A 9,665-nucleotide genomic window follows, 5' to 3' on the forward strand; every position below is an offset into this window, starting at 1 on the left:
TTCTCCTCTTTAGAACAATGTCACATTCAAAATTCACACTTCACCTTTTCCTATACAAAAACTGTGTTTCATTTGCAGGTCAATCTGACATGACCCTCCCCAGTCTAGTATATCTTGTATGAGGCAATTTAGCTTAAGCCAGTATTTAACATTTCAGTGTCCCAGAATAAAAAAAAAAAAAATGTCTTCCACTTTACAGCCATATACATATTGTGGTTCTACTGAAGCACTGTACAAATGCCAGAACGAAAAAGTAGAAGCAGAAGGGTCCATTCAACATATAGCCACATATATATATATATATGCATATACATGTATGTATATGATGCTTTCACAGTTAGAGATTAAAGAAATTTACATGTTATATTTCAGAATATTTCTATAATCCTAGTCTAGAAATAATGTTTTAAAAGCTCAACTGATCAAAATGCAGTACAAGAATGTATCAAATTTAATAAATCTTCTAAACCTTTAAAAACAGATACTTGAAGTCAATAAAGCTTGAGGTTTGTGTAAAGTGTATGCTGTTAGTTCCTACTAATAGGGAAGGCAGATTCTTGTAAATACAATAGGAGAGAAACTCCCAAATGTTGGAAGGAATTGCCAGCTCCTGGACTCCCTGAGTTTTTATCACTCTTCAGATTGACATACAACATAAATGTTGAAGGCTAGGGACTTGCCCCAATATAGACAACTCCATCCTGTGTCCCAGCAGCTAGAACACTGCCATCAGTAGAAAAGGCACAACAAATACCATTGTCCAAAGGAGTGACTTGTATGGGATAATTCTCATCAATTCTCCAGAACCTCACCATTTTGTCATCAGCAAGACTTGCAATATGCCTCATGGTGAAGTCCTTCTAGTTGCTGTATCATGATATATTTATTCATATTCCAAAGAAAATCTACTTCACAGGCTCCAAATGAACACAGCATAGAAGGGTCTTGAGAACATGCACAGCTGTATACCTATTTGTGATGTCCCCTCAACAATTTCATCATGTTTCCATCATCTTTCAGGTGCCATACTCTGAGAGTTTTGTCTCTTGAAGCTGACACTAGGATCAAGCTCCCATTTGAGGCAAAGTTAAATAAATCTCATACCGCTTCCGTATGAAGTGATGAACCTCTATCATGTTATGGAGGAGTTTTCCTGTATATACATCCCATATTTTGATACACCCATTGTTTGACCCCATGGCAAGGAGTAGCTTATCTTGTCCAAATCTGAATTGATGTCATTCCATATTTACACAGCGACTATGTTTTTCTGGAACTGAAGACCCAAGAACAAGACTTCAGACTTTATCTCCACAGTCCATAATATGTTCACAAGGCTTATTTTTCTGACCACCATCACAATTTTGCCTTAACAAATTTAACTGCTTGAATTTGTAACATCTTGGTGTCATGCAAGACAAAGTTCTTAAGGCACTGGGACCATAGAACAAGTTTTACTGTATTATGTACTTGTGACCAAGCAAACTATGAAGAATTGGAGCAAAAGCAACAGTCCAATTTTCATAGCTACATTTCTTGTCGAAAGGAGCTGCTGGAGCTAACAGTTCACCTATAATTCATGATCACACTATCTCTTTCTTTTTAACCCTCAGGGGAAAACTGGCCATCTATGGGGCACCATCTGATCTGGGGACACGATGGGGATGCAACAACAGAGCAGCAAACAGCGAGTGCTAAGGGATGCAATTGGGTCCTGGTCCCTCCCAGGCCAGGGTTTAGAGAGGAGGGGTGGGGGCGGACATGGGGCCTTCTCTAGGCTACCCTGGAAAAGCTCTAGAAGGGCTGGGATCAAACTGCACAGTCAAACACAGACAATCAATCCTGTACTGTGCCTCCCGCCTACGGACCAAGACAGCCCTCAATGCTGTCCAGGGCAAAAGAAACACTGAAGGCCAAAATTAGAATATATTAACAGTGACATAAATATTGACATTCAATTTGCTTGAGCAAACACAAGTCACCCTACATCTCTTAATCACTGATCTTCTTCCTCTTCTGATTTGATACAAGGAGCAAGAGGCATGCCCTTCTCCCAGGTCCCAAATCACATTTTCAAATCACTGTGTGAAGAAGAAGAAGAAGAAAAGAAGAAGAAGGAGAAGAAGGAGGAGAAGAGGAAAGAGAAGAGGAAGGGGAAGATGAAAGAGAAGAGGAAGGAGAAGGAGGAGGAAGAGGAGGAGGAGGAGGAGGAAGAGGAGGAGGAGGAGGAGAAGGAGAAGGAGAAAAAGAAGAAGAAGAAGAAAGAAAGAAGAAGAGGAAGAAGAAGAAGACCAACTGGCACAGGTAAAATATTCACTGTTTCTCCACAACCCCTGGGTTCAATTTCATGCCAAGCTTCTTACTGCTTTATCAGGAGCAACCTTCTCACCCTTTGGGGAATGAGTGGAGCCCAGAGGCTGCAACTGTCTCACTGGCTGAGCCCCTGGAACCTGGGATTTGGGGTTTTATTGGACAGATCTCCCATGCATGAATAATTGCAAGTCAAGTAGGTTTTTGTTTTAAAGAGGAAAGATTTCAGACTCCACACGATAAGAATCTAAACAATCAGCGTGAATTAGGATATTACCATCAGACTCTTGGGAGCTTGAAACATAGATGATGTTTCTAAAATATGGTTTAGCTCATTTGGCCTATGGAAATATTCATGTTGAAATGAATTTAAAAAAACGGGATATGTGGGGAAAGATGTGGTTAGTATATGCTTGGCTTTTTATCTGCTTGTGCACTTCATCTGTTGCTATATCACACATAAAGAACCACTTTACACTTTAATCATACATGAACAGGATGGCACTTGCCACACGGTCCCCAAATTCTGAAAAACCCACCTGCAAACTGTCCGCAATCTCAACTCTGTGCCTCCATCCCATGGCGGTGGGCTACAGTTCTTTTAGGACAACTGCGTGTGGGTCTGAGAAGAGCGTTTGGGTTACAGACTCAGTCATTCTCACGCAGGTCAATTGTGGGTGATTTGCGGGGTGATGGCTTTGTTGGCCTTGGACACGGTATGCTGGCCGATTTGCCCAGACAGCGTCAGGCACAAGCGGACTGGATCTCTCTCGAGGTGATAGTTTAGCACTTGGTATAGTGGGCCAGGTGGCATGCTGCCTCAGTGATTTGCTATGAGATATTGTGATTGAACTAATCCATGTTGTTCACGGCCTCCATGTTCAGGACCCTGGGGAATTAGGCGGCAAAACTTTCTCCTGCCTGGGTGGGGTTACAACTGTGGGGTCTCGGCTGATTCTGCCTCATTCGTCTATAATTCAGCCTCTTAGCCTCTTTTTTAAAATTTTTTTATTAAGTCTTTTGTATATAGATCATAAATACGTTTATGCCCATTTCAGTGTATTGATTATTTGTACAAATTGGAGTGCTTACATTATACTAATCAGCATAGCTTTCATCTCATTTACCCAATTATAGCATTAGGACATTTGTGTTCTACACATGATAGAACCAACTTGTACAACTATGGAGCACATTGTAAGTATAATTCAGCCTCTTGTGGTTCCTTGGCACCAGGGCTGGTGGCGCCAGAGGACATCCCAGAGGAAGGCTCAGCCATGGTGGAGACAGCTGCCGGGAAGAACAGAGAAAAGAAATGGCCACTTTGAGGGGCTGGATATTCTTTTGTACCTGCGTTAGCCGACGTCTCTGGACAACACTCATTCTGACCAGATGAAAATAACAAGGGTAGTGATTCAGAGAGACTTAGGTCCCTCAAGGTGATTAGATAGTCCTCCTGGCATGTGAATCGCATCCACCAATGTCAGTCGCCATCTGCCGACCTATGAGCTTCCTGTTGCCTGGCTTGGAGAATGTAAACGATGCTCCACCAAGCAAAAGTTCATCTGAACAGAAAAGTTCAAAAAACGGGCAGGATGCCATAGTTCACCTCCCTCCCATCCCATCAGGACGCTACACAACACAAACCCCTCAAATCTGTGGAACACTACCTACAACCTGCCCCACAAATGGGCAGCATGCCACCTACAAGCCATCCTACTGTGGTGGGCTACAGCTCTTTTGGAACAGGTGCTGTGGCTCTGATAAGACAATTTGTTTTTGATGCTCACGTGGTCCTTAGGCTTTTTTGTTTGTTTGTTTGTTTGTTTTGTTTGTTTGTATTTTGGAAAATAGAGCTTTAGTTCTTTATTTTTTTTTTACTGAGTCATATATGCATAGATCATGTATACATTAATTCATTTATGAGATACAATGTGCTGATTTTATATACAATTTGGAATGCTTACATCAAACTGGTTAATATAGCCTTCACCTCATTTACTTAATTATTGTGTTAAGACATTTGTACTCTGTACTTAACAGAATTGACACGAACTCTCGTAATATAGGCTTTGTTTTTATTACTATGTATTGTCTTCGGTATACTTTTTTTTTTTCCTGACTCCATAGACAACGAAGAAATATTTCTTCAAAATTTGGTACTTCCCACCTAAGAGCATCGTTTGTTCTTCCCTTTGTTAATGTCTCCTTCTGTTTCTTTTCCAACCATTTCATAATGCTATTCAACATTACCTATACTATGGAGAGTTCATATAAATCATAATTGATTGCTCAAATGCAGTACAGAAATAACTGAATCACAAAGTTCAAGAACGTATAGCTGTGGATAGAAAGGTGACTCCATCTTGGATGTCAATCTGCCACATTAACTTCCCACTAACCCGAGTCCAGTGAATGCCTCCTGCTTCTTTGTTTACTGTTCTTAGTGTAAGAATATGTATTCACCATAAATTCTGCTTTACATCAAATCAACCTTTATGCCATTGCACAAATTACAGGCTGATACACATAATGTTTTTTCCTGGTCTGTGGGATTACCTTTGATTGTCTCTGCAGATGCACGCACACCCGTTCCCTACCGCAGACTACCCTGGATGTGGAGGGAGTGATAGTGGGGAGTATCCTATCTTGCTGCCACCCAAGTCTATGCTTTCATTGGTAAATTAGCCAATAAACCACCTTTTACTTACACACTGAATTGTCTGCCTCATTCTTTGCTTTCTTCTTATCTCCTTCAGCATTTCAATGTTGCTTGCATAACATTTATCACTTCCTTGTGTGCCTTACATTGCAACAGTGTGAAAATCCTGTCAGAACAGCCACTCTGAGTCTGCCTGTGGGTAGCCTGAAGCCTCAGAGCAACAGCCAGTGGCTAAACATGCAGTCAGGTGTCCCAGGACAAAATAGTAAAGATCATCCAAGTAAATTCCACAATGGAGGTGAGATGGAAACTTGTGATTCCCTGGCTGTGATCCTTTGCATGCTTGTCTTTCCTTTGGGGCATATACTTTATGCTTTTATTCATGGTGATAAGGATGTTAATCCAGAACTGTATATGGACATATCCCCTGATTCACTCATCAAATGAGAAAAAGAATAGACATTGATTAAGAGAATTATAATGATTCACCCTGCCTCTACACCTGCTTTTTGCCAAGGATAAATGGCATTTTTTCCTTATCATAATGTTTTTAAGGTTCATACTTATTGCAAGATAAGTGTGTAGTTCATTATTTTTTATTATTAAAAAATATTCCATAGTATGAATATAGCACATTTTACCTATCCAGTCGTGTGTAAATCCCATTAATAGCACTGAAGAAGTTCCCTTCTCATTCCAGATTTTTTAAAGGTTTTATCGTTGGTTTGGTGCCTGCAAGTCAGTGGCTAGGGCCCCAGCCACATACACAAGAGCTGGTGGGTTCGAATGCAATCAAGGCCTGCCAATCAACAATGACAACTACAACCAAAATATAGCTGGGAATTGTGGTAGACACCTGTAGTCCCAGCTATTTGGGAGGCTGAGGCAAGAAGCCTTAAGCCCAAGAGTTTGAGGTTGCTATGAACTGTGATGCCATGACACTCCACCCAGAATGACAGCTTGAGACTCTGTTTCAAAAAAAAAAAAAAAAGATTGATATAGTGCATCTGTCAAATGCCTTTCCTGAGTGTGTTGAGATGACCATTTGGTTGTTCTTATTGATTCTATTAATGTAGTGTATTCTATTAGTTGATTTTCCCATTTGAGCTAGACCAGCATTCTTGGTAATTGATCCCATTTGGGATACAAGTATAAATTATTTTCTATGCTACTGCACTTTTCTCTGCCATTGTACAGTATATCTCTTATAGATTTGAGACTGTGTTTCCCTCTTCTGTGCCCCAGGAAAATACAGTGGTACCATTATAACTCAATGTAAAACAAGCAGCATAGATCAAGTTATGCTCCTGAGTTTATCCTTTTCAGCAGCTGGGAGTACAGGCACATGCCACAAGTGCTGGGTAAGTTTTGCATTTTTCTTTTTGACAAGTGGGATCTTACAGTGTTGCTCAGTTTGGTATAGAACTCCTGGCTTCCATGATGTTTCTGCCTTGTCTTCTTAAAGTGCTAGCATTATAAGTGTGAGCTGTGGTACTAATCCATGCTTGTGTTTTGGTGAAGGTTTTTCTCTGTTTTCATAATAGATAATAGCCCATAGAATAAAAAAATAACAACTTTATTCATATATAATTCACACACTTGACATTTCAACCATTGAAAGTATAGAGTTCAAGACTATATATTTAGGGATCACTTCTATAGATTGTTTGTTTGTTACTGGAGATGTTTCTGTGAACGCGTAGAAGAGAGAGATAGACCATGAGAGAGAGAGGAAAGAATAGAATGAAAGAAAGAAAAGAACATAAAGAAAGAGAGAATCAGAGGAAGGAAGGATAAAGTGAGAGACAGAGTAAAGAAGGGAGGGAGGGAGGGAAACAAAGAAAGAGAAAATGACCAAACTTGGTGGCTCACACCTATAATCTTAGCAATCTGGGAGTCTGAGACAAGTGGAATTGTTGAACTATGGGGTGCTGAGAACACAATGACAAAGAATCAGACCCTGTCTCCCTTAAGAAATTGGAAAATTATGTAGGCATTGTGACAGAATCCTGTAGTCCTTACTACGTGGGAGTCTCAGGCAGGAGGATTGCCTGAATCCTAGAGTTCGAAGTTACTATGATCCAGGTTGAGGCTTCAAAAGACTAGCTTGGGCAACATATGGAAACTGTATCTCAAAAATACCCCACACACACATACTCACAAACAAACAAGCAAACCAACAAATAAATATTTTCATCATCAAAAAAGACCAGAATTACCTTGATGGTTCAAGCAAAGTAGACATGATTTAAGACCTGTGATGCTTTGAGCAAATTGAGCCTGTAACCAGGCATAGTAAATTTGTAAGCTTCTATAAAATGGATCTTTGGAGATATGTGTCAAAACAAGTCCTAGAAATAGCATCCTACTTAAGTGACTCCGTCTAATTTTGTCAGCTGTGATGCAGCTTGAGTCACACAGCTGTACAAAGTTTTAACTGTTGTGTTAACCCAGTGCCGGGAAACTCAACTGTCAATAGAATCAATAAGCCACAAATGGGAGAACATTTCTCTCTCTGTGGATGGAGGGCTAAAATGTCTTCTTTCCCAAACACCTCAGGGGCACCATCTGAAGTGAGGAGAAAAGGCCACTTAGTATCTGTGACCATAATCCTGGATCCCGGACATTACAGGATGAAGTCACTACATAGTCAGAGTTGATGACATCACAATGGGTGTTGCTATGTGAGGTCCAGACCATCTTCAAGCTTTGCCCTATTCCTGCTAAGCATGTGTAGTGGCTGTCAAGTTTTCTTCTTGTTGTTGTTCTTGTGTTTCAAACTGTTACAAAAGAGTAGGATTCCTTTCTCCACACTCAGTTTCTGCTTCGTAAAGTTTCTTCATGCTGTGGCAAAGGTATTCAACAACCCTTTCTTTCCTTTTCAAGTCATGGATTGGGAAGAAAATTGAAGAGTGTGGTGTACATCTCCTGCTTCCCTCCCTTGAGTTGTTGAAGACCAAGAACTCAAGCACAAAGATCAGTGATTTCACAGACCTGAAAGGTATGTCATGCAATTCTCAGTTCTAATTTCCATGGTGTTTGACTTCTTTCTCTAGAATAGGCTTGTTTTTAAAGGAAGGTGTCTCACTGAATGTCATCTCATAACATCTTGTTAGGCACTGTGTCCAGTAGTGTCCTCAAAAGTTCAAGTTATTTATGATGATCACAGGAAATATCAGCCTATCTGGAAAATCCCAACACGTTTCTCATTCTGGTCTGGAGCCCCTGAATTCCAGTGATCTTTCTTCCTGGGATTTTTTTTTTTTTTTGTCATAGACTTTTATTTATTTTACTTTTATTTTTTTATTAAATCATAGCTGTGTACATTAATATGATCATGGGGCACCTTAAAGTGCTAGGATTATAGGTGTGAATTACAGTGCTCATCTATGCTTATGGTTTGCACAAGATTTTATTTATTTTCATAATAGATAATAGCCCACATATTAGACAATGACAAATTTATTCATATATAATTCACACACTCTCCATTCACCCTTTTAAAGTATACAGTTCTAGACTATACTTTTAGGGATGAATTCCACAGTTCATGTGTTTCTAGAGGTTTCTAGAGAAGATTCCCTGATGTAGAAGAGAGAGAGAGAGAGAAAATGAGAAAGAGAGAGTAAAGACAGGGATCAAAGAAGGAAAAGAATGGAAAGATAGATAACAAAAGAGAGAGAAGGGGACAAAGGAAAGATAAAGGCAGGGAGGGATGAAGGTGGGTAAGGAGGAAGGAAGAGAAGGTAGGAAACAAAAAAAGTGAAAATGACCAATCTTGGTGGCTCACACCTATAATTCAGCCCTCTGGGAGGTTGTAACAGTTGAATTCTTGAACTAGGTGTTGCTGAGAACAGACTGACAAAGAGTCAGACCCTGTTACTAAAATACTGAAAAATTATCTACCCATTGTGACAGGCTCCTATAGTCCTAGCTACTTTGGAGGCTCAGGAATGAGGATTTCCTGAATCTTGGAGTTTGAGGTTTCTATGATCTAGGCTGAGGACACAAAAGACTAGCCTGGGCAACATACAGAAACTATATCTCAAAAATACCCATACGCATACACATACACACACGGACACATGCACACAGACAAACCAACATTTTCTTTTTTTCTTTTTTTTATTAAGTCTTTTTTACATAGATCATAAATATATTTATGCCAATTTCAGTTACCTTGGTGGTTCAAGCAAAGTTGACATGCTTTAAGACCTGTGAAGTTTTTGGGAAAATCGAGGCTGTAGCCAGGTATAGGAAATTTGTAAGCTTATATAAAATGGATCTTTTTGGATATGTGTCAAAACAAGTCCTTGAAATAGCGTCCCACTTAAGTGACTGTCTAGTTATGTCAACTGTGATGCATCTGTGTCACAGTGCTGTGCAAAATTCCAACTGTTGTGTGAACTTAGTGCCAGGAAACTCAACTGACATTGGAATCAATAAGGCACAAATGAGAGAACATTTCTTGTTGCAAACCAGTGCAGAGAAGGGGAGCAAACCATAGTGTAATTGGTGGGGAATAGGGAAAAATACAGCATAAGAGAAGACACTGTAATGAAAGATGGGATCAAGAGGTCTGACTGAGATGATAGCTGAAGCCAGCAGCAAATCACAAAATCTGCTTTATTTTATAGTATCTGTACAGGGTTGTCTAGCAAGAAGTAGCATAGCCAATATGAGGAAATAGCAT

General features: G+C 39.9%; 1 pseudogene; it reads right to left on the reverse strand.

Moving 5' to 3' along the window:
* Positions 1 to 463: 463 nt before the first annotated feature.
* Positions 464 to 1,628, reverse strand: LOC128576974 (WD repeat and SOCS box-containing protein 1-like; annotated as a pseudogene).
* Between the last annotated feature and the right edge of the window lie 8,037 nt (positions 1,629 to 9,665).

This window comes from Nycticebus coucang, chromosome X (genome assembly GCF_027406575.1).
Source record: "Nycticebus coucang isolate mNycCou1 chromosome X, mNycCou1.pri, whole genome shotgun sequence".
Classification (NCBI taxonomy): Eukaryota; Metazoa; Chordata; class Mammalia; order Primates; family Lorisidae; genus Nycticebus; species Nycticebus coucang.